The sequence below is a fragment of the Amblyraja radiata genome, chromosome 34, assembly GCF_010909765.2.
Source record: "Amblyraja radiata isolate CabotCenter1 chromosome 34, sAmbRad1.1.pri, whole genome shotgun sequence".
Taxonomy (NCBI): domain Eukaryota; kingdom Metazoa; phylum Chordata; class Chondrichthyes; order Rajiformes; family Rajidae; genus Amblyraja; species Amblyraja radiata.
In genome coordinates this window covers 4,984,659-5,010,614 of record NC_045989.1, presented here as the reverse complement: position 1 = coordinate 5,010,614, position 25,956 = coordinate 4,984,659, and the positions used below count along the sequence as shown (strand labels likewise).

The following is a 25,956-nucleotide window of genomic DNA, read 5'->3' as shown; positions in this document are numbered from 1 at the left end:
ATAATCCCATCAAATTTAGTTCTGAACTCCATTGTTTGCGAATAACTGTGCTATTATCTAAGCCTCAACGTGGGCAGTTTCTATGGTTTATGACACTGGTTTTTGCTACAGGGAAGCAGAGCAGACCATACCAAAACCAAAGTGGGCACATTTGCTTATGATTATCAAACAAATCAAAATAAACGATAATGAATAGCCAAATTGTTTTATGAAGTTATCAGTGCTGTGAAATATTCCCCTTTGTGAATTAGTGGAGGATTTGCAGCCGCATCTACTCATTAATCTCTGGTGCATTTTGCTAACCTCCAGTGAAAAGACTATGGTTGCATTGTTACATCTGTGGAGCAATATATCTACAGTAAAACAAATGCAACTCGAGACAGATGTAGGCCGGAGAATATTACATTTGTGGGTGATGATGTCTGTAAAGCATGAATATGATTGCTGCATCTGCCTAGATTTGAACGATATTTAAATGGCAAATATTTGCACTGAAGAAATGCACAGAAATGCTCAGATTTATTGGAAATTAATGCTCACTTATGGTTGTGTAAAATAACAAGTCAATCCCAATTGTTCTTGCAAGGTAGGTCCAAGCAAGCAGCAGATTATAAAAGCAGGCTGGTTAACATTAGTACTGTATTGTGTGGACAGGCAGGAAGAGCTCCTCCCTCTTCTGAATACGCTCTGCACTAGTGTAGCTCAGTCACAAAGGGGAAAGACCATCCCTGAAACCCTCAAAACCATTGGCTAGATTTGGGAAGGAATAAACTCAGAAAATCATTCTATAAAAAACAGAAAATCTTTCCAGTTGATATCTATCCCAGAATCATTTGAATTCAATAGCCATTTTCTTTCACAAAGAAATTGTCTCTCTTAAGTGTCAACATCTTGTTTAATTTTTTTAATTCTGTCATTTTTTTCAACAATGTTTTTAATTATGATATTTTTCATAGCATTGCACCGTTTTAGTTTCAAGATGGGGCATGGAAACAGACCCTTCAACCCACCGAGACCACTCCGACCATCGATCACCGTTCACACCAGTTCCATGTGAGCTCACTTGCTCATCCACTCCTTACAAAGTCTGGACAATTTACAGAGGCCAATTAACCTACAAACATGAACGTCTTTGGGATGTGGGAGTTTTGAATCAGAACACCCTAGAGGTAATGCATGCAGTCAGAAGGAGAATGTGCAAGCTCGGCATGGAGAGGACAGTGGTCAGGATCAAACCCGGGTCTGTGGCACTGTGTGGCAGCAGCTTGATCAGCAGCGCTGCTGTGAGCTGGGGCCAATATATTGTCAAGTTGTCCTGGAGAGCTTCAAATCTTCACCACAGAACAAAGTGCACAAGACCCCAGCAAATTATGCATCAGAACGATCTCGTCATGGAGTCATAGAGTCTTACGGTGTGGAAACAGGACCTTCGGCCAACACCTTCAAATATGTCCCATCCACACTAGTCCAATTTGCCTGTGTTTGGCTCATATCCCCATCCATGTGCCTGTCTAAATGTTTTTTAAACTTTGTGACAGTACCTGCCTACACCCTCTGGCAGCTCGTTCCATACACCCACCACCCGTTGTTTGAAAAGGTTATCCCTCAGGTTCCTATTAAACCTTTCCGCCCCCCCTATGGATCTGGCTTGATCCTGATATTAACATTGTGCTCTGGCTAGATTGAAGCGTCAGGCATTGATTTTGAACCCAGCCAAGTTTGTTTCCTCCAGATTATAAATTCTTCTGCATTGAAGGTGGTGTCTTATTCGGACTGTAGTTCCAGCGCAAACTCTTCATCCTATGGGCGTTGTACCTTCGGGAGCTTTGGCTACTAGTACCGCTGATCATCTATTTTTCACGCTGCATCTAATTCTGCGCTCACTCAACACCCACATTATGTACGGCCCACATCCACCGAGGGAATTACAATAACAGAATTTGATTACAAGCTGGTACTGTTTGCATGCAGAGGTAATGGAGAAAGAGCATTCGAGATGGGTTGTATGGAATGTTCCCTGCATGAACCAAACCTTTCCAATGAGATGGGAATTAAGAGCAAAGGAAAAACCCAGTGGATTTGCCAAGTTCCAGTAACACCCGATATGCTTTGAAGCATTAGCAAGTTGTTGGTTGTCAAAATCTGCTTTGTATCTTTATAATTTAAAGGCCCTCTTTGATTTTTTTAAAGATCCATTAAATAATGGCTAACCATTTGTTTTATCAACATTAACATCAGCGATATTTAAGGAAGTATTTTAAGCTTGTCCCGCTTGCAACAGAATGCCATGATGCAAAGACACATACACTGTTGCTATGACAGGTTGCTAGGAGTCTTGTGGCCCTTTAAGTTTTAATCTGCAATTTGAGAGGGAGAAGGTTAAATCAGAAGTGTCAGTGTTGCAGTTGAACAGAGGGGACTATGAAGGCATGAGAGAGGAGCTGGCCAAGGTCGACTGGAAAAGGAACCCAGCAGGAATGGCGGTGGGACAGCAATGGCTGGAATTTCTGGGCATAATCCAGAAGATGCAGGATCCAAAGTAGAATAAATATTCTAAGGGGAGTAAGTGGCGACTGTGGCTGACAAGGGAAGGTAGGGATGGAATAAAATCGAAATAAAAGGTGTATAACATAGCAAAGAGTAGCAGGAAGCTAGAGGATTGGGAACTTTTCAAAGGACATCAGAAGGGAACAAAAAGGGCAATACGGGATGAAAAGATGAAGTAAGCTGGCCAAGAATATAAAGAAGGATAGAAAAAGATTTTTTAGGTATGTTATGAGAAAAAGATTCATAAAGACAAATGTGGGCCACTTGAAGGCAGAAACAGGTGAAATTATAATGGGGAACAAGGAAATGGCAGAAGAGTTGAACAGGTACTTTGGTTCTGTATTCACTAAGGAAGACACAAACAATCTCCCAGATATACTAGAGGACAGAGGAACTAGGGAGACAGAGGAACTGAAAGACATTTGCATTAGTCGAGAAATAGTATTGGGTAAACTGATGGGACTGAAGGCTGATAAATCCCCAGGGCCTGATGGTCTGCATCTCAGGGTACTCAAGGAGGTGGCTCTAGAAATCGTGGATGCATTGGTGATCATCTTCCAATGTTCTATAGATTCAGGATCAGTTCCCGTGGATTGGAGGGTAGCTAATGTTATCCCACTTTTCAAGAAAGGAGCGAGAGAGATAACGGGGAATTATAGACCAGTTAGCCTGACATCGGTGATGGGGAAGATGCTGGAGTCAATTATTAAAGAAGTAATAACGGCGCATTTGGATAGCAGTAAAAGGATTGGTCCGTCAGCATGGATTTACGAAGGGGAAATCCTGCTTGATTAATCTTCTGGAATTTTTTGAGGATGTGACAAGTAAAATGGATGAAGGAGAGCCAGCGGATATAGTGTATCTGGACTTTAAGAAAGCCTTTGTTAAGATCCCACACAGAAGATTAATGAGCAAAATTAGAGCACATGGTATTGGGCTTAGGGTATTGACATGGATAGAGAATTGGTTGGCAGACAGGAAACAAAGAGTCGGAATAAACGGGTCCCTGTCAGAATAGCAGGCAGTGGCAAGCGGAGTGCCACAAGGCTCGGTGCTGGGGCCGCAACTATTTACTATATATAGTAATGATTTAGATGATGGGATTAAAAGTAACACTAGCAAATTTGCAGATGACACAAAGCTGCATGGCAGTGTGAACTGGGAAGAGGGTGCTAGGAGGTTGCAGGGTGACTTGGATAGGTTGAATGAGTGGGCAGATGCATGGCAGATGCAGTATAGTGTAGATACATGTGATATTATCCACTTTGGCGGCAAGAACAAGGAGGCAGATTATTATCCCAATGGTGTCAGATTAGGAAAAAGGCAAGTGCAACGAGACCTGGCTGTCCTTGTGCACCAGTCACTGAAAGTAAACATGCAGGTACAGCAGGCAGTGAAGAAAGCTAATGGTATGTTGGCCTTCATAATGAGAGGAGTAAAGGGGTCCTTCTGCAGTTGTACAGGGCCCTGTTGAGACCAGATCTGGAGTATTGTGTGCAGTTTTGGTCTCTTAATTTGAGGAAGGACTTCCTTGCTATTGAGGCAGTGCAGCGTAGGTTCATGAGGTTAATCCACGGGATGGCGGGACTGTCATATGAGGAAAGATTGGAAAGACTGGGCTTGTATTCACTGGAATTTAGAAGGATGAGAGAGGATCTCATAGAAATATAAAATTATAAAAGGACTGCACAAGCTAGATGCAGGAAAAATGTTCCCAATGTTGGGGGAGTCCAGAACCAGGGGCCACAGTCTAAGAATAAAGGGGAGGCTATTTTAAACTGAGATGAAAAAAAAACGTTTTCACCCAGAGAGTTGTGAATTTGTGGAATTCTCTGCCACAGAGGTATATTCACTGGATGAATTTAAAAGTGAGTTAGTTAGAGCTCTTGGGGCTAGCGGAATGAAGGGGTATGAGAAGGCAGGCATGGGTTACTGATTGTGAATAATCAGCCATGATCACAATGAATGGGCCAAATGGCCCCCTTCTGCACCTATTTTCTATGTTGCAATGTCAGTGCAGCAATGGGTCCTTCTGTGTTGAACATGCAATAGCTCTGCACTAAGGATCAGCACTTAAAGAGTTAAGAGTGACAGCAAATTGCATGATCATATTAATTGGGTTGAATACATGATGTGGAATGATTAAATTGTTGCAAATGTTAATAAATGCAGCAATTTCAGCTGAGATGTTTTCTTGCAAGAAACAGCTTCAAAAATTAAGGAGGTGGGATGTCCAGGAAAAGGTTGGAAGGAGAAGAGTCTGCCTTGCATTCTTGATCCTGATCTCCTTCCTCTTGGCCCCATACAGAAAAATGAGGCAAGGTCAGCATTGTGAGCTATGGCACTGAAGACCCTTGGATCCACTCACTCTCTGGGTCTGTGGTCAGAGAGGTACCATTTAAGCAAGACCCCAGCAAAAGGCCGATTTGTGAAGACCACCAGCATTGTTAGAAATTCAACAATCAGAAAGAAGCAATAAAAATAAGAGAAAATACACACACTAACGTAAAGATAACCAGATGCAGATATAAAAAATAAATTTATTCCTGTAAAATTTCTTCAGAATTAAACCGATCGAATGTTCTTTATTACTTATTCGTCGTGTTTTTTTATTTAAAGTCATTCTTTAAAAATAGATTTGCCCGATATTAATCCTAGGCCCAGTTTTTAATTGTCTTAAGATGGGAAGGGATGACAGAAAAGTGATATACAGTCTCTTTAAAAACTATTTACACAACGTCAATTATTTGGTAAAATCGCTGCGTTTTACCGAATAAGATGCAGGTCGTTCCATTCATCACCAATCTATAAAAAGGATGGAAGGACTGATCAAAGAAATCTGAAATCATGTTAATTTAATTAAAATCAAGGGCACATTATCTGCTTGAAAGAATACGAGAGACAGGATTGGGTCACTCGAGTTACATTTATTGCTCGGTGCTTAGGTAATTAGTGTAATGAGCAAAGTAGAGTTGGGGGGGGTGGGTTGTTGTGGAGGTGTCATTGGAGGGCGCGATTGTGGAATTGAGAATTGCATTACTTACCTTATGCCACACTGTGTGGCAAAGCGTCCACGATAGGAACTGCAGCCCCACCCCTCAAGATGGCTGCAAGCTCCATCTCTCTGTCTCTCTCTCTCTCATACAAAATGGCTGCCAGCTGGCCATTCAGGCCATCCTCGTTTGCCTTCCAGCCTGTTGCCCCTCCTGGCTCACGGCGACAGCTTCACGTCTCCAGAAGCGCTGTATCATCGGGAAAGCTAAAGAAATCGCAGTCTTCAGGTGGGATTTGAAGGCGTATTGTGTTTTGTTCTTATCGAAGTATGTGCTAGAAAATAGGAACAATGATCCCGTTATTCTTTCAGGCATTATTCAGGTCCCAACTCCGCTAAACTACTCTCCTGGGATTGCACTGAACGTCGCTCTCTGGGGACGAGAGGATGACAAACGCGAGGAACAAAAGGGGGTTGGATGCTACTTTTTTATCATTTCTCATGTAATTTTTGTTTCACAGTGAATAATAGAGTCTGGTTCAAAAACTCCGGAACATGGAGTGCAATTTTAGATTGTTCTTGGGTAAAGAGAGTTGTTGATGACTGCGGTCTTGGTGTTAAAGATCTATGACTTTGCTTCAGTCTTTAAGCTCGATGCAGATGTATTTAACCATTTTGGGTGACAACACCAACAAATAGTCATAGATTCATACAGCATGGAAACTGGTTTGGCCCAACTTGCATCCGCCGACCAAGATGCCGCATCTATACTAACCCCACCTATCCGCGTTTGGCCCATATCACTCTAAACCTTTCCCATCCATGTGGCTGTCCAAATGCCGTTTAAATCGACACAATTAGATGAATGAATGAAACCTTATTGTCACATGTACCTAGGTAGTGAAGTGCTTCGTTTTGCATACAGCCTAGGCAGTACACCATGCGTCTGGTGCTAACAAAGTTACAAAGTACCAAACAGTCCTATCTACTGCCAAAAGCAAAAATATGTGGCAGCATCCCCTCCCCCCTCCCCTCTCCCCCTGTTCTCAGTGCCCCCCCTCACCGGGTCCCTCATCATTCTCGGCGCCCCTTATATACCACCTTTCTCACTCAGGACAGCCAATTACACCATAAAAGTTTAGTCACTGTCTCAATGCGGGAAACGCACCAGGAATTGCTTGTGGCATTGTTGGAAAGGCAACCATCTTCAACTCCTTTATGACCGATTTCTCTCCACCATGGATCAGATTGGGGTGATCTCTGATTATTACATGCTAATGGTTTCCATCTGCATCTCTTTAGAAAGAGAAGCAGTAAAATCTGTGGAGGACTCAGGTCTAGTTTAGTTTAGAGATGCAGCATGGAAGCAGGTCCTTCAGCCCATTGAGTCCTTGCCGATCTATGATCACCCATACAATCATTCAATCCTACACACCGGGGACAATTTACAGAGGCTAATTAACCTACAAACCTGCAAGTCTTTGGGATGTGGGAGCAAACCGGAACGCCCGGAGGAAACCCACGTGGTCACAGGGTGAACGTACAAACTTTGTACAGTCAGCACCCGAGGTCAGGATCGAACCCAGGTCTCTACCACTGTAAGGCAGCAGCTCTACCACTGCACCACCATGCCACCCTTAATGTATAAATGGGGGGAACATTCATGCAACAAGAGAGCCAGGAAAGGAACATGTCCGATGAAGGGTGTGTAGGAAGGAACGGCAGATGCTGGTTTAAACTGAAGATAGGTCTGAAGAAGGGTCTCGACCTGAAACATCACCCATTCCTTCTCTGCAGAGATGCTACCTGTCCCACTGAGTTACTACAGCTTTTTGTGTCTATCCTATGTCCAATGAAGGAGTCTGTGATCAACTATCTCTGACATTCAATGGCAATGTGATTGCCGTATCCCACAGCCATCAATATACCGTGTGCCACTGTTGAACAAACGCACAATCAATCACATTAAATCTGCCACTACTAGCCTAGATCAGAGACTTGCCGCCTGTGACAAATAATTCACCTCATGACATCTCAAAATCCTGACATTTGATTTTCCAAAGTCAAGATGTATCAAACACAGCATTAACATTTTCACATTACATGGATCGGAAAGATTTAGAGGGATATGGGCCAAACCTGGGCAGGTGGGGCTACCGCAGATGGGGGCATCTTGGTTGGCGAGGACAAGTGGGCTGAAGGGCCATGTATTTCAGTGAGTGCAGCTCCACCAACATTCAAGTACCTTGGCACCATCCAGACTGAAGTTGTTCACATGATTAGTGTCAATCCTCCATCCTAAACATTTAGTTTGTGGCTGGTGTTTACACACAGTCCTCCTTAGTGCCTTGAGCGGAAGCAGAGGTTTGCTTTCATTTACCAGCCTCAATGTTCGCACATTGTGTTGTGGCAATAGAGTTGCTGCCTCATAGCGCCGGAGACCCGGGTTTGATCCTGACTACGGTTGCTGTCTGTACGGAGTTTGGACGTTCTCCACGTGGCCCGCGTGGGTTTTCACCGGGAGCTCCGGTTTCCTCCCACACTCCAAACACACAGGTTTTCTAGGTTAATTGGCTTCAGCAAAGATTGTAAATTGTCCCTAGTGTGTAGGATAGCGTTCGTGAATGGTGTATGGGGATCGCTGGTCGGCACGGACTCAGTGGGCCAAAGGGCCTGTTTCCGCTCTATCTCTAAACTAAACTAAACCAAAATTACGGGCTGCACATTGTACCCCAATGATGTCTGTGAAATCAAAGGTGTCGAGATAAGATTAAGCAGCAGCTAACACTATACAGACTTGTTTAGCTACAGATCAAAACTGCCTCTATCTTTAGCACAGAACATCCAAACAGATTAGTTGGGGGAGGGGGTGGGAGAGTAAGTGGGGGGGGGGGGGGGGGGGGGGGAGAGGAAGGGAGGATGGGGGGAGGGTGGAGGGTGGAGGGGGAGGGGGTTCATGGGATTGCATTGCTGTAAATATAGTCCTTCAAAGTTAGCACTCAACTGAGACCCTATCTGCCCCCTGAGAATAATCCATGGCACTGTTTCAAGTAGGAGTAGTTTAGTTTAGGTTATTAATTGTCACATGCAGCGAGGTACAGTGAAAAGCTTTTGTTGCGTGCTAACCAGTCAGTGGAAAAACAATACATGATTGCAACCGAGCCATTGACAGTGTGCAGATACATGATAAAGAAAATAATGGGAATAATCTTTCATGCAAGATAAAGCCAATAAAGTCCGATCAAAGATAGTCCAAGGGTCTCCAATGAGGTAGATAGTAGTTCAGTAGGGGATCTATTCTGAGCCCACAATTATCCTTAACCACTAAAAGCAAATTATCCATTTACTCTCATTGTTTATATTTTGTTGTGCGTAAACTGGTTCACGTTGTTCCTGCATCACATCAGTGCCTAAGCTTTTATTGGTTGCAAAGTAGTTTTTGGATATCCAAAGTTACATGAAAAGGTGGTAGTTAAATGCAAGCCTTTCTTCCGCGGGATAACGCTCAAGTGTTGGATGACCGGGAGATCAAGTTTGGCTGTAACACATCCTTTGTTAAATCGATTGTACAGCGAAGCACTCACACACACAATGGATACATTGGGTAAAGTACTGGAGGATGTTTGAAGCCATGGATCCATGGCACACATTCGAAGGGATAAAATGGAAGATATTTTTTTAAATAAAGACGGTATGTAATCATATTTTTCTAAAATAATTATCTTTGGTTCAGATCCACATAAGTAATTCTACTGTTTAGAAAAATTAGGCATTGTGCTCAGATATTAGTCTAGACAACAGCTGCACAATGCAGGGAAACAGCACTCAGTAGGGGGCTGGGTCTTATGAATAAGTCTAGGCATTTGATGAGAGCCCGTGTTGGCCATTTATTAATCGCAGCCTCCGAGTTTCTTACCCGATGCAAGCACGGACGATGTCGTTTGTATTTATGATTAAGGGTCGCCACTCCCTCCTCTCCAGTCTTTTCACGTTTGCTTCAGGAAATCTAAATCAGAGAAACACAAAAGCGACAATTGCCAAACCAACTGGTGAGATTCAAGTTCATGATGAAAACAAAAAATCAAATAGGAAGGGGAAAGTGTATTAAAACATATTAAGTTAAATCAAACATCCTCTACCCAAGATCAGGAGTATTATAACTAACAGTGAGGTGCTGAGCGGAGTTTAGTGCCTTTAATAGCGATGACAGGCAAACAAAATGGAGAGGGCAAGTGTAGATATATTAGATGGACCTGCCTGGGATTCATACACCCGCACACTCAATTTGGAGAAAGACATTAGTACCAAGGCTGTGTACATGTTAATAAAATACACGAGGGATTTGGGACATGATTCGAAACATTAACACACATTTCCAGTTGATTCCTCAAATTGGAAAATTGGAGCATGGTGGTGCAGAGGTAGAGTTGCTGCCTTACAGCACCAGACGCACGGGTTCGATCCCGACTACGGGTGCTGTCCATACGTTTTTTGTTTGTACATTCTCCCTCTGACCGCATGGGGTTTTCTCCAGGTGCTCCGGTTTCCTCCCACACTCCAAAGACGTACGGATTTGTAGATTAATTGGCTTCGGTCAAATTTGTAAATTGTCCCTAGTGTGTTGGATGGTGCTAGTGTATGAAAGATCGCTGGTTGTCATGGACTTGGTGGGCAGAAGGGCCTACTTCCATGCTGTATCTCTAAAGTCTAAAGATACAATCCATCCCAACATTGGGGCATTCCCGCATTGTATTCTAAGCATGTGATGACACCTTTAGCATACACACCTCCCATCAATTAAGACTGACCAAAATTTGTGATTAACTCACAGATTAATAAGGAACACGTTAAACTACAAATAATCAGATTTAGTTTGATGTACTCATTTTATGCATTAAAAGATTCTCGTATAATATGAAACTTCATTGTTTGTCATCCTCCATGAAGATCGAGACTTCTGTAAATGGAGTTCGCAGAAGCTTCAACCTGTGTCGCCCTGATCTTGTGTCCATGTAAACGGACTCAGATAGCCCACTCCATGACGAAGGTGTGGGCTCTGGGAAGTCTAGGGGTGTGGCATGGTGGCGCAGCAGTAGAATTGCTGCCCTACAGTGCTTGCAGCGCCGGAGACCCGCGTTGGATCCTGAGTACGGGTGCTATCTGTACGCAGTTTGTACATTCTCCCCGTGACTGCATGGGCTTTATCCGAGACCTTCGGTTTCCTCCGACACTCGAAAGATGTACAGGTTTGGAGGTTAATTGGCTTGGTGTATGTGTACATTGTCCCTCGTACGTGTGTAGGATAGTGTTAATGTGCGGGGATCACTGGTCAGTGCGGACTCGATGGGCCAAAGGGTCTGTTTCTGCCCAGTATCTCTAAACTGAACTAAACTGTCAGAGTCATATAGCACATAAACAGGCCCTTCGAGCCAGCATGCTCATACCAACTAAGATGCCTCGTCCCACCTGCCTGTGTTTGGCCCATATTCCTCTATATGTTTGGCGGGCGGGCGATGAGAGTGACGTCAGTTCGCAGGTCGACAGTTCGCATGTTCAAGCAAGACAACAGCTGGAGGCCCACTGCAGCCTGGGGCTCACTTGGAATGGGCACCGCTCATAATACCAAGAGCATGGACCGGACTCTGAAAATGACGCCCAAACATGGTGCCTTGTGCATGCGTGACTAGTAGACTGTTTCTGTACAGTTTGCTAATCGGAGATCAGCTTCAGACTGGCAATACTCTACTGGACTGTCTGTAAGAAAATGTCACTGTGCATTTGCACTTCGCACATGTGACTCTAAAAGCACCATTGAACCATCGAAGCATATACATTCAACTGTACAAATGCCTTTTAAATGTTGTTATACAGTAGTATCTGCCTCTACTACAAGTAGCTCGTTCCATATTCCCACCACCCTCTTTCTGATAACATTGCTCCTCAGTTTCTTATTAAATATTTCCCCTCTCACCTTAAACCTATGTCCTCTGGTTCTATGTACACTGGGTAAAAGACCCTATCAACTCCCCTCATGATTTTATGATTTTAATTATGATTTTATACATGATAATATCACCTACAGATTCCTATGCTCCAAGGAATAAAGTCCTAGCTTTTCTTGTGGGCTGGTTTAACAGGTTAGGATGCAAGTTAATGCATTGCTCTGCACCTTCACCAGCCCACATCCGCCACCATCTTCTTTTGCAACTCTATCTCTGCCCATTTGGTGTTCAATATCATCAAAGACCCGCGGTCTAGGCATAAGCTCAGGGGCGACCGCGCCTTTGCGGTTGCAGCTCCTAGACTGTGGAACAACATCCCTCTTCCCATCAGAACTGCCCCCTCCATCGACTCCTTTAAGTCGAGACTAAAAACCCAAGCCTTTCTTGACGTCCTCTGAGCGAGGGCTATATGTATGTAGTTTGTTTGTTATACTATTCTTATACAAATGTAAAGGACTTTGGCCAACAAGAGTTGTTTTTTAAATGTGCTATATAAATAAATGTGACTTGACTTGACCATCCTGGCCACACACTCATTTCACCATTGCCATCGGGAAACAGGTACAGGAGAACGTTCAGATTCAGGAACAGCTTCTTCCCTACAGCAATCAGGCTATTAAACACGACATCAAGTAAGCTAAATACGATCAGCCATGATCACAATGAATGGCGGTGCTGGATCGAAGGGCCGAATGGCCTCCTCCTGCACCTATTTTCTATATTTCTATATTTCTATGTTTCTAAGCTCTGAACTACAACAGACTTATAATTATTGCACTATATTTGTTTATTTATTGAGTATGTGAGCATGTGTATATATACACACTGAACTTTTTCTCTTCTCCCGTTATGTATTATGTTTACATATTCTGTTGTGCTGCAGCAAGTAAGAATTCCATTGTCCAATCTGGGACATTTCACAATAAAACACTCTTGACTCTCTTGACTCTTGAGAAGGGCTTTCCAATTTGCAAAATTCCAAGTGTAGAAACGAGGAATTGCAGATCCTGGTTTGCAAAATATGATGCAAATGCTGGAGTATCTCAACGGGTCAGGCAACATCCCTGGAGAACATGAATAGTTGACGTTTCAGGTCAGGACCCTTCTGTCAGTCTGAAACATAACCTATCCATGTTCTCCAGGGATGCTGCTTGGCCTGCTGAGTTACTCCAGCAATTTGTTAGGTTTTCAAAATTCCAATTTCAGGCAGTACGCATTCAATGACAATTCGATTTTAAATCTAACAGAGCTGCATTTGAGTAGAAATATTAATAAGTAAGAAATGAATTTGATTGCTATTTGGTGAAACTATGTGCTACTATCTTAGTTTGCATGTGGAGAGTAGTCTTTTGTTTGTCAGATAGTCATTAACCTTGGATCCAAACTCCATTGAAAGTCAGAATTGACAGCTGAAAGTAGTTTAAAACAAAAAGAAAAATGCTGAATAATCTTGTTTTGGAAGGAGATGGTTGGGTGTGTTTTGGCTGCAATTATTTTGCAATTGGTCTTGTAACGTGATGCTACAGCTCATGTGTAGTCAACTCTATACAAACTAGGCACACAATCTTGTATTGAGTTGCACTGATGTAATCTATGTGAGACCATAAAATGGCTTCAGCTTCACCAATGCAAAGGATCTGTGTATCCTGAACTTGGTCAAAGGCTTGGATTATGAAGATTAAAAAAGTTATAGTGGTCCCACTCATCTTCCTCAACACCCCTGGCAATATGCAGGGTGTTGAATATCTGGCATTGACCATTAAGAGTAAAAAGCACTCGGCTGGTATTATAGGTTTAGTACATGCCATTGCCTAGTAATTGGTTGACCTGTACTTGTTGAGTGAAATGATGCTGTGTGCAGAACCAATGCTGAATTGGGACATGTTCAAGAAATCTTTACAAACTGTTTTAAGTAGCATTAAACCACAACCTTTATTTAATAGAATACAGAGCAGCACAGCACAGGAACATGCTGAACATGATGCCGTTAAACTAATCCCCTCTGCTTGCATGTGATCCATTCCCTGTATATCCATGTGCCTATCTAAAAACCACTGAAACGCCACTATAGTATCTGCCTCCACCACTACCCCTGCCAGTGTGTTCCAGGCACCCACTGTTGTGCAAAAAAAAAAAAATTGGCCCCGCACATCTCCTTTATATTTTGTCCCTGTCACCTTAAGGCTATGACCCCTAGTCTTTGACATTTCATATTTCCTTACAATGTAAAAGGTGCTACTTTGGCCCATTGCCTCTGCAGGCACACTGAGTAATCCTATTCTTCCACCAATTGTCTCTGTAACTTAATGGGTGGCACAGCGGTAGAGTTGCTGCTTTACAGCGCCAGGGATCCAGGTTCAACCCTGAGCACGCGTGCTGTCGGTATGGAGTTTGTACGTTCTCCCTGTGACTGCATGAGTTTTCTCTGGGTGCTCCGGTTTCCTCCCACAGTCCAAAGATGTGCAGGTTTGTTGGTGAATTGGCTTCTGTAAATTGTCCCTATTGTGTGGGCTACGAAGCTGGGATAACATGGAACTAGTGTACAGGTAATTGTCGGTCAGCACGGACTCGATGGGCTGAAGGGCCTGTTTTCACACTGAATCACTAAACTAAAGTATTCTCCCTACACTCCCTATCATCTGCATTGCTAATTAGTCAAAGGTGATTTTTGAGGCAGCGACTTCAATAGATCCCTTCCATGATGGGGAGGTCAGAGCCGGTGATGGACTGGGCAGTGGGCAAAACATTTTGAAGTCTTTTCCGCTCCTGGACATTCAAGTTGCTGAACCAGGCCACAATGCAACCAGTCAATATGCTCTCTACTGTGCACCTGTAGAAGTTCAAGAGAATCCTCTTTGACATACTGAATCTCCGTAATCTTCTCAGGAAGTAGAGGCGCTGATGTGCCTTCTTTATATTCTCAGTTTAGACTTTAGAGATACAGGGTAGAAACAGGCCCTTCAGCCTAATGAGTCTGCACCAACCGGTGATCATCCACATACACTAGCACTGTCCTATACACTAGGGACAATTTCACAATTTTTACAGAAGCCAATTAACCTACCAACTTGTACATATGTACAACTCTGTACAGACAGCACCCATAGTCAGGATCGAACCTGGGTCTCTGGCGCTGTGAGGCTGCAAGTCTACTGCTGTGCCACTGTGCAGCCCTATTATACAGTTTCAAGGTACAAATTTGTACTCATGCTTGTAAAACTGGCTTCACTTTTAAAGTAGTTACACATGCAAAATAAGTTGTGATATAATTGCTAAATGCAAATTTATTTATATACGAATCCCAGGTTCCCAATAGCATTGCTCCTGGGTGTAACGCTGGGAGGTCCACAGGGATGTAAAGTGACAGGAGAGCATCTCTGGAGCTAAAGAGCTTAAAAACAAATTTACAAGAGGTATTTGCTAGGATGAGAACAAGTAGCAAAGTATTGAAAAACATTAACAGCAAAGATGTAATTATGATAATGCACTTATTTTGGGACCACAAGTCCAATTCCTAGATCCTTGTGTTTGTGTTTCACATAATCCTGCTCCCATTTTCTCCAACAGCTCAATCAACAATACTCCTTGCACAACCAGACTCCCCTACAGCACGGTGGAGCAGCGGTAGAGTTGCTGCCTTACAGCACTTGCAGCGTCAGAGACCTGGGTTCGATCCCGACTTCGGGTGCTGTCTGTTTGGAGTTTGTACGTTCTCCCCGTGACCGCGTGTATTTTCTCAGAGATCTTCGGTTTCCTCCCACACTCCAAAAACGTACATGTATAAAGGCTAATTGGCTTGATGTACGTGTAAATTGTCCCTAGTGGATGTACGATAGTGCGAATGTGCGGGGACCGCTGGTCGGCACAGACTTGATGGGCCGATGGGCCTGTTTCCGTGCTGTATCTCTAAACTAAACTACATTCTACGCTGCCTTGAGAGAGTAGCTGACATAATCAAGGACCGTTCTCATGCCAGATTCAACAAACACAGCTTCTTCCTTTCTGTTATCAGACTAATAAATAGTCCTCCCATCAGCTAAGGTGTAGTCCAATCTACCTTCATTGCGCACACTGCAATTGTCCTCTGTAGCTGTAATGCTATAATGCTGTAAAACTATGTTCTGCACTCAGCTTTTTTTTGTTGGTACTATTGTACTTGTATGTGGCTTGATTGTACTCGTATGATCAGATTTAATTGGATAGCACACAAACAAAAGCTTTTCATTGTATCGTGGTATACATCACAATAATGAACCAATACACCTCAACATGTAGTTTCAGGTCATCATGTTATTATTCACTAACAGTTAAGAGTTTTTGCATAATATAAGATAAACAGAAAAACCCCCCACTTATTTTCATTTTCCTTCATTACCAATTATTCCTGGAATATATATTGGCATATTTAAACAATGCCAAATGCCAAAAGCATTTTAATTTACACTTATGTTCATAACCTCATCTGAAGATGAACAGTTATACCTACCAGCAGAACTTGCCACCATTTATCTTTGGAATCAAATAGCTTGATGGATGGATGGAATTAAATTACTATGTTCTGAGTTCATCATGAGTGATAGGAGCAGAAATAGGCGGTTTCAATAATTTCCCTCTTAACCCCATTCTCCTGCCTTCTCCCCATAACCCCTGACACCTGTACTAATCAAGAATCTATCTATCTCTGCCTTAAAAATATACATTGATGGCCTCCACAGCCTTCTGTGGCCAAAAAATCCACAGATTCACCATTCTCTGACTAAAGAAAGTCCTCCTCATCTCCTTCCTAAAAGAACATCCTATAATTCTGAGGCCAAGACCTCTGGTCCCAGACTCTCCCACTAGTGGAAACATCCTCTCTATATCCACTCTATCCAGGCCTTTCACTATTTGGTAAGTTTCAATGAGGTGCCCCCTCATCCTTCTAAACTTCAGCGAGTACAAGCCCAGCGCTTTCAAATGCTCATCAAAATGCTCATGTTAGCCCAATCATTCCTGGGATCATTCACCAGAACATCTTCCTCAGATATGGGGCACAGAATTGCCCACAATATTGTAGCAATCACAGTCATTACTGTATTTTAAGAGGATAGGGCCAAATCACAAATTAGGTTTGTCCTTGAAATCACTACAAAGAAGAGTAGAAATGTCCAAATAGCACAAAAACAATGGATGGAATAAACTAACCTTGCCTTTTAAAGGTGTTTACACTAGTTTGCCTTCTCTGAAATGCTCCACAGATTTAAATACATAGGAAGGATAGATTAGCATTGAAAGCAAAACTCTAAGTAATTATACTACACGGTTTCAGGATTTTGTGCACTGCACAGTATAATTTGAACAGAAAATATAACATCTAAAAAACATCAGGGACTTTGTGGGAGTTGTGCAAAGTCTGTAATTTTCTCTCCACTTCCTGCAGGCATCTGATGCACTAATGCACTGAGGATGTTGGGCATGAAAAGTGGTGAATAAAGTTCATCCCTCATGATTAGGTAATTAGTGAGCGGTTCTTTGGATCCACCCATCTCCCTCTCTGACCCCAATGAGGTTCAGACTTTGCCTGAACTGCACCATCCCCCATATGCTTTAATCACAAATCAGCCCATCCCTGTGGTCAAAGCTGACATTTTGGGGTGAGACCTTTCCTCAGAACGAGAGTCAGGGGAGAGGGATATGAGAGCGAAGAAAAGGAACATAGAACAAATGAAAAATGAATGAAATGAATGACCCCAATCCATCTACCCATCCCCACCTGACTAGTGGTCCGACTGTTACATTCAATTACAACCAACCCTCCCCCCTGAGCCCCCCATCTCTTAATCAGACTCCCCTTCCCAATCCTTGATTCCATCCCCATCCTATCCCATGTCTACCCCACAATGGGCTTGATCCCAACCCCTACATTAATTCAAATTGCATGCTCGGCAATGTTAAGGCACACTGATTAGAGATCTATTCATGGCCCATGGTGCCGTAGGCTAAACTAGTGACTAAACTTTCCAACAGTGACTTTGTCAACAAATATTTTGTTACCCCACCACATGTCTGATGGAAGAGCCTCTATAAATTACTTTAGTTTAGTTTAGAGAAACTGCGCGGTGTGCCTTTGGCTGATCAGCGATCCCCGCACATAGAAACATAGAAACATAGAAATTAGGTGCAGGAGTAGGCCATTCGGCCCTTCGAGCCTGCACCGCCATTCAATATGATCATGGCTGATCATCCAACTCAGTATCCCGTACCTGCCTTCTCTCCATACCCTCTGATCCCCTTAGCCACAAGGGCCACATCTAACTCCCTCTTAAATATAGCCAATGAACTGGCCTCGACTACCCTCAATGGCAGAGAGTTCCAGAGATTCACCACTCTCTGTGTGAAAAAAAGTTCTTCTCATCTCGGTTTTAAAGGATTTCCCCCTTATCCTTAAGCTGTGACCCCTTATCCTGGACTTCCCCAACATTGGGGGCAATCTTCCTGCATCTAGCCTGTCCAACCCCTTAAGAATTTTATAAGTTTCTATAAGATCCCCTCTCAATCTCCTAAATTCTAGAGAGTATAAACCAAGTCTATCCAGTCTTTCTTCATAAGACAGTCCTGACATCCCAGGAATCAGTCTGGTGAAGCTTCTCTGCACTCCCTCTATGGCAATAATGTCCTTCCTCACTATCCTACACACCAGCGACAATTTTACAATTTTACAATTTTACTAAGGCCAATTAGCCTACAAACCTGTACATCTTTGGAGTGTGGGAGTAAACCGGAGCACCCGGAGAAAACCCATGTAGGTCATGCGGAAAATGTACAAACGCCGTTCAGACAGCCCTCGTAGTCAGGATCGAATCGGGGTCTCTGGCGCTGTAAAGGGCCCATTGAGGGGACCTAATTTGCAAGTTTAGAAGAGTTTGCGCTCGGCTCAAACTCGCAGCATGGTCGACACGTGGTCCTAGGAGGTCAATGTAACTCTCCTTCATGCTCGAGTGAAGTTCCCGCATACTCGAGGACTCGGTTTGGTCGAGGAGTATATTTTAGCATGCTGAAAATTGTCCGCGAGTAAAAATTGGTCGGCATGGAAAAAAATCAATTTTTTTTTACTCGTAGGCTTAGTCAAAGTAGGTCGTAGTAGGTCGGCATTTTAGTCGTAGGTAATCTAAGGCAATCGACGGTAATCAAAGGTAGTCGAAGGTAGTCGAAGATAGTCAAAGGTGGTCATCATCACTCCCCACTATTCGGTGTCCAATTTTCCCGAAGCTAGTCGAAGCTAGTCTTCAACATAGTCGAAGGAGGTGGAAGGAGATCAAAGGAGGTCTTCTACATATTCGTAGGAGGTTCTCTACATAGTCGAAGGAGGTCGAAGGAGGTGTTCTACTTCGGCGATACAACCTGACCATGACACTTTTAAAAACTCTCCTAAACTTTTCTAAACTCACAAATTAAGTCCCCACAGTGGGACAGGCCCTTAAGGTAACAACTCTACCACTGCATCTCTGTGCTTCCCATGCCAACCAATTTCTCGGCGAATATAGTTTTACTGGAAATGAAAGTCAAAGTTAAAGGAAAGGTTATTGCACACAAGAATCCTACCTCTTGAACTGAAAAATCTAAATGGAAAATTGATTTTTTAAATTGCAACTGATTAAGAAAATTGACAAAGTAAACAGCGAAGGTTTACAGGTAATTGAATAACAGAGATGACGATGACAAAATAATCTTATGCAACAAAAGGAAGAGATTAGAATTTTTATTTCATACACATAATTTTCAGAATTTGGAATGAATTTGTGAAGTAGCGATTTTTTTGCAAATGTTTGGTGAAGTAACATTGATCCATTAAAAGTCTTCATAATTATACTCTTGTTTATTTTTTGATCCATTCCCTCAAATAAGGTTGTTATTCAGACAAAGCACAAGCAACACATTTTCCAAGGATCACCATCTGTGGCTATCTCTGCCTTATCATTCCTCTTCATACTGCATGGTTATATGACTGCCTACAGCACAATACACTCCCCTATCCTCCTCAGCGTAAATCACACCCGTGTCTTTCGTGCCTATCTAAAACATTTTGAAATATTATATTGCTTACTATAGCTTCACCATCATGTTCATAAAAGTCTGCTCTATCCTACCTCAGGATTCCTCATAGCCATTTAATTTGCTATCTGTGAGACAGCAAGAGCAAACACTGAGCCAGCCTTCCTTCTCATCAATGCCACTTGTTAACAATGACCAAATTCAACAAATTAATTTGAAAGTGGATACTCCAAGACAAGGTTGATTGAGTATTGCTTCGCTTGATTGATTAAAGTATTGCTAATCAGAGGAATTGTCAATGGCTTATTTGGATAGAAGTTCTCAAGACAATATTTGATACAGGGGCAGAGAATCCTCCCCAAAACTTAGCAAATACTTAACCTTTCCACAGAAGCTGCAAAAAAAGGTGGACAATTCAATTATCTCCTTTGTTTTCTATATGGACTAACTGTAAAGAAACTGGTCACAACATCAACCTTCACAACAATGGAAATTTGGAAAGGAAAATACTAAGCATCTGTTACAGAGCATGGAATCATAGTCACACAGCGTGGAAACAGGCACTTCAGTCCAACTTGCCCACACCGACAACATGTCTCATCTACACTAGTCCCACCTGCCTGCTTTTGGCCCATATTCCTTTAAACCTACCCTATCTGTGTACCTGTCTAAATGTTTCTTAAACGTTGAGTTGTATGCAAAATATTTTGCAATAGCTATTAAAGACAATGGCGACAAAAACATGTCAATAGAATTTAAGGTAGACAAAAATGCTGGAGAAACTCAGCGGGTGAGGCAGCATCTATGGAGCAAAGGAATAGGCGACGTTTCGGGTCGAGACCCTTCCTCAGATTCAATAGGATTTATATTATTCAGGGCATGTATGGACTAAAATGTCCTCCAGCCAATTGCTTGTAAAATCCAAGCAATCGCTTCTCGGTTTTTACAAACTAAGAAGTGCCTCTGTTCCTGTACTGGCTGGAATCTCCAGCTGAGCCCAAACATAAGCCACCCAAAGTAAGAGTATGCAGTAGTTTGCTGCACAAATCCAAACATTATTCCCACTAATTTCCCACATCTCCAAATTATCGATCACTTTTAGTTTAGTTTAGTTTAGAGATATATAACGCGGAAACGGGCCCTTCGATCCATCGGGTCCGCGCCGACCAACGGTCCCCTCACGCTAATACTATCCTACACACACTAGGAACAATTTACAATTTTACCAAGCCAATTAACCTGTACGTCTTTGGAGTGTGGGAGGAAACCAGAGCTCTCATGAAAAATTCCACGCAGGTCACAGGGAGAATGTACAAACTCCGTACAGCCAGCACCCGTGGTCAGGATCGAACGCGGGTCTCAGGCGCTGTAAGGCAGCAACTCTACAGCTGAAGCCACCCTTCTTTCCACATGTTGCCAATGAAGTGACAATCAACACCTTTCCCACAACCTGCACCACTTCAAGCTTCAACCTGCAAACCTCCATGCTTCAACTTTCTACAAATTTAAAATTGAGTCACTGATCAGTGGTTGAATGTGCAAGCCTCTTGATTCAATCTCTTGTTCAAGAAACACTCACCTTTGTTCTCCATGGTCTTTTCACTTCCTATCATAGATTATTCTTCATTCAATCCCTATTTCTCAAATAATTCATCTCCCAATTTCTCCAAATTTATCTATGCCCCCAAAGCCTTCAAACTTTTGCCTTCCTCATGGGAACTCCCTTCGTTTAGCATTTGAACAAGCCACTTCCCTCCACACAGTCAAGGTACCTTCAAACACTCATTTATACTTTCAAATCCCCAGTTATTCTTATTACCCCTCTGCTCAAAATCAAGGGCCCTCTATGGTACTTAAGGCTTATGTCATGCACAATATTAGGTAAGTTCATAAGATATGAATAGGAGTAGAAATATGTTATAGGAGTAGAATTAGGCTATTCGGGCCATCGTCTACTCTGCCATTCAATCATGACTGGTATATCTTTCCCTCTTAACCCCATTCTCCTGCCTTCTCCACATAACCCCTGACACCCTTGCTAATCAAGAACCTATCAATCTCCACCATAGAAATATCCATAGATTTGACCTCCACAACCTTCTATGGCAATGAATTCCACATGTCTCTGTATTTGCCTAGTTATTAAAGATCTTCACACAATATTTGGAGCGAGCTCTACTCTATCTCTAACTCATGTTGTGGCTGACTTAGAAACACTTGATGAGACTGTGAGGGGATGTTTTAGTTTGCAGCTAATCCACATTATCCTTCGGATGCACAATAGGAAATATACTGTGGCAAGATTTCATATCTCATCTTGCACATTCCTTTCAGGACATCTTAATTTTTTTTACACAATAATTTTATTACTTAAAATGTTGTTGTTGTTACAGTGACTGAAATATGTTAGCTTATTTGGGCTCAGGAACTTTATGGATTTAAAGGACAAAATGCCATGGTGGCGCAGCGGTAGAGTTGCTGCCTCACAGCGCCAGAGACCCGGGTTCCATCCTGACTACTGGTGCTGTCTGAACAGAATTTGTATTTTCTCCCACACTCCAAATTCGCACAGGTTTGTAGGTTACTCGGCTTGGTATGAATGTAAATTTGTTCCTAGCGTGTGGAGGATAGTGTAGGTGTGTGGGGATCGCTGGTCGGTGCGGACTCAATGGGCTGAAGGGCCTGTTTCCGCACCGTATCTCAAACCTAAACTAAACTATAACTCCATCAAGTTAAAAGGAAATATATAGGAACATAGGCACCTGAGGTATGTAGCCTTACAAGCCTGTTTTACCATTGAATACAATGACTGATTTGTGATCTGAATCCATGCAGTAGGCCTTTCCCATATCCCCAATTGTACAATCGCATCACCAAGAATCTATCAGTCACAGAGTTGATATTAATAATTGACATTGAGGAAGGAAAGTTAAACATTAGAGCCGTCAGAGTTGGACCTGCCTCCACCTTTAAAAGATCCTGCCTCAAGCCTTTTAGATTCCTCAAAATGCAGAATGGCTCGCTCTTTATCTACTCCATCAATCCCTCTTAATACTTTGAAAGCTTCAATCAAAATAATCCTTGACTGCTTAGATTCCAGGGAATGCAACCCTAGTTATGTAATTTTTGTTTCAGTTTTTCGTTTTATGGTCAATGGTTTTTTTAATTCTCACGTGCACCAGATACAGTGAAACACATTTTTTGCATACGGATGTGCAGGACTATTCCCGTACACAAACACAATCGCCCCAGTTAGTGCAGTATATACAGAGCAGCAAACCGAGTCCATATCCAAGAGAAGCCATTTGGCACCATTTTACAATCCCAGCAGTACATGGCCACAAAGGCCCGTTGGAGCCGTCTCCTCCTCCCTGGAGATACAGCACATAAACAGGCCCTTCAGCCCACCGAGTCCGCGCTGACCAGCTATCCCCACACACTAACTCTATCCTACATACACTAGGGACAATTTACAATGTTACCAAGCCAATTAGCTTACAAACGTGTACGTCTTTGGAGTGTGGAAGGAAATCGGAGATCCCGGAGAATACCCACACAAGTCGCGGGAGAATGTACAATCTCCATACAGACAACACCCCTAGTCAGGGTCGAACCCGGGTCTCTGATGCTATAAGGCATCAACTCTACCGCTGCACTAATATGCTGCCCCATTACAATTTCTCCTTGTAATATAATCCATGGAGTCTCAGTATCACATTGGTAAATTTATGATGAATTCCTTCCAAGTGCCCAGAATATACATCTACAAGTGGTCTAACCTGTACTTTGTAAAGTGGGTGCAAGTACATGCCCATCTGATTGATTAAACATGCAAAATGTAACCAGCTTCTACCAAGCCATATAAGAAGGATGTCCTGGACTTTTGCAACAGTGCGGTTGTGTTCTTTAATTGATTGTTTGGATCGGGGGTCACATCTCATCACTAGAGATGATTAACATTTCACACCCTCTAAGAGTGGGACTATGGCCTGAGGTTTAGCTAGTATCTTTCTCCATAATAATATAGAACAGAGATATAGAGTAGTACTGCATAGGAACATGCCCCCCAGCCCACAATGTATGTGCCAAACGTGATGCCAAAACTAACTCTTACCTGCCTGCATATTATCCATAATCCATATCCCTTCATTCCATGCATATCCATGTGCCTCTCTTAAATGCCTCAATCATATCTGCCTCTTCCACTACCTTTGGCAGCACGTTCCAGGCACTCATTACCCTCTGTATAAAAGACTTGGCCCGCACATCTCCTTTAAACTTTACCTCTCTCACCTTAAAGCTATGCCTTCTAGTATTTGATATTTCCATCCAGGGAAAAAGGTTCTGCCTGTCTACCCTATCTATGCCCCTCACAATTTTATATACTTCTATCAGGTCTCCCCGCAAACTGTGGCATTCCAGAGAAAACAATACAAGGCCGTCCGAACTCTCCCTGTAGCTAATATCCCCATAATCCAGGTGCCATTCGGGTAAACCTCATGTGCACCCTTTCCAAAGCTTTCTGGGCACTCGGAAGCTGTTCATCATAAATTTGCCAATGTGATACCAGAACTCCATGAATTATATGACAAGAGATGACATAACTAGGATTATATTCCCTGTAAAAGGGCGACCAGAACTGCAAGCAGTACTCCAAATAATATGGAGGCAAGCTACATCCAACAGCTCCAACTGTACTTAACCAAAGATAGACACAAAATGCTGGAGTAACTCATCTCTGGAGAGAAAGAATGGGTGACGTTTTGGGACAAGACCGTTCTGAGACCATCCAGTCTGAAGAAGGGTCTCGACTCGAAAGGTCACCCATTCCTTCTCTCCAGAGATGCTGCCTGTCCCGTTGAGTTACTCCAGCATTTCGTGTCTATCTATTTAAACCAGCATCTGCAGTTCCTTCCTTCACATTCCTGTACAGAAACAAATCCAGGTTGTTCCAGATACTAAGAGAGCTGGCCGGGAAAATTAAAAAAGCAAAAACAAAATTAACTAATTGAACAAAAAAAAACAAATCTCTAATTGTCAAAACTATAAGCATCGTCAAAGGGATTTCCCTGTAAAATGGGGATAAGTGACTGAATGCAGGGGAATTATTTTATTTTAATGCAGACTTGATTGGCTTTACAATTTTTTATTTAAAGATAAGAATGAGGCTTCCAATTAAAGTCTGCGCCTACGGAATCAGCTGAGGTATTCGGTGCATGTGTTATTTGCATAGACAAACAAACATGCGTCTCAGACTGGATCTAACTGGTACAAGTCTGTCTGGTGGGAAAATATCATCAACAAGAAATTCGGTAACATACTTAATAAATGGACAGAGACTCTTGAGTCTGAAGCCGTTCGTGTCAGTCAGACCTAGATGAAGTGGACACAATACCACTATTCAGCGCAGAGGCCTAGAGATTTCAATTGAATTAAAATAGCACAAAGACACCAGATTTTCACAGCCTTCCCCCTTATTGATTATTAAAATCTCCTCGCAGTATAACTTAGAGAAGAAAGAAACTGGTTATTGTGGAGGTACCGGGCTGAAGTGTTAAGGAATGCGGGTAAGAAAAATTCCAATATTGAGCTCGGGGCTTGAGAGGGATTAAAGGCAAGCAGTGAGAAGAAAAATAACCCGAGAATCCACTGTTTGAACAGTAGAATCACTCAATTTCAAACCACCTCTAGTTCACAGGGAAAAAGCAGTGACATTTCCCCAAAGTAGGTCCCTTTCTTTCTTTATTCAGAGATTCTCCCTTCCTGCACTGTTCCTTGGTCCTCAAGCATGTATGACTCATTCTTCAGTGAAGGCAGTGACCATTGACTGTGGAGCAATGCAGGAAGAGAAAGATACTAACTAGTCTGGGCTTGCATACACTTCCCAGCTGAAATGCACCACACTGCACACTATTCACCATGCAGTAATTAGCAGAGGAAATTAAAATAATTATATAAAGGCAACACAGTTCATTTGTTCAATCCCAAAATCTAATGGCTTCCGCTCATTAACTATCCTGGCTCATTCACGTGGGTTCACTAGATTTAACAGTATAACATAGAGGAAATAATCACTGCTGTATAAAATAGGCAGGGTGAATGCACAGAGTCTTTGACACAGAGTAGGGGGATCAAAAACTAGAAGTCGTAGGTTTACGGTGGGAGTGGAAAGATGTAACAGGAATCTGAAGGACAATTTTTTCCACTCAGAGGATGGTGGGTGCATTGAACGAGCTGCCAGCAGAGGTGGTTGGAATGCCTTTAAAAAGACATTTAGACAGGTACATGCATAGGAACGGCTTAGAGGGATATGAGCAAAATGCAGGGAAATTGAACACTTAGATGGGCATCTTTGTCGGCATGGACGATTTGGGCTGAAAAGCT

The 25,956-nt window shown here is 42.7% G+C and overlaps 1 long non-coding RNA gene across 2 annotated transcripts in view; it reads right to left on the bottom strand.

Annotated features, from left to right (window-relative positions):
- The window catches only part of LOC116991659, a 110,918-nt gene that overhangs the window by 56,480 nt on the left and 28,482 nt on the right, over positions 1–25,956 (bottom strand). Inside the window, exons 3-5 of one of the 2 annotated variants that reach the window (XR_004416860.1) lie at positions 9,456–9,545; positions 5,244–5,874; positions 4,525–5,201 (exon numbers count right to left, since the gene is read on the bottom strand). This is a non-coding gene — a long non-coding RNA (uncharacterized LOC116991659). Of the gene's footprint in view, positions 1–4,524; positions 5,202–5,243; positions 5,875–9,455; positions 9,546–25,956 lie in introns of those variants that run through there. The other variant, XR_004416859.1, reaches the window with a different exon arrangement.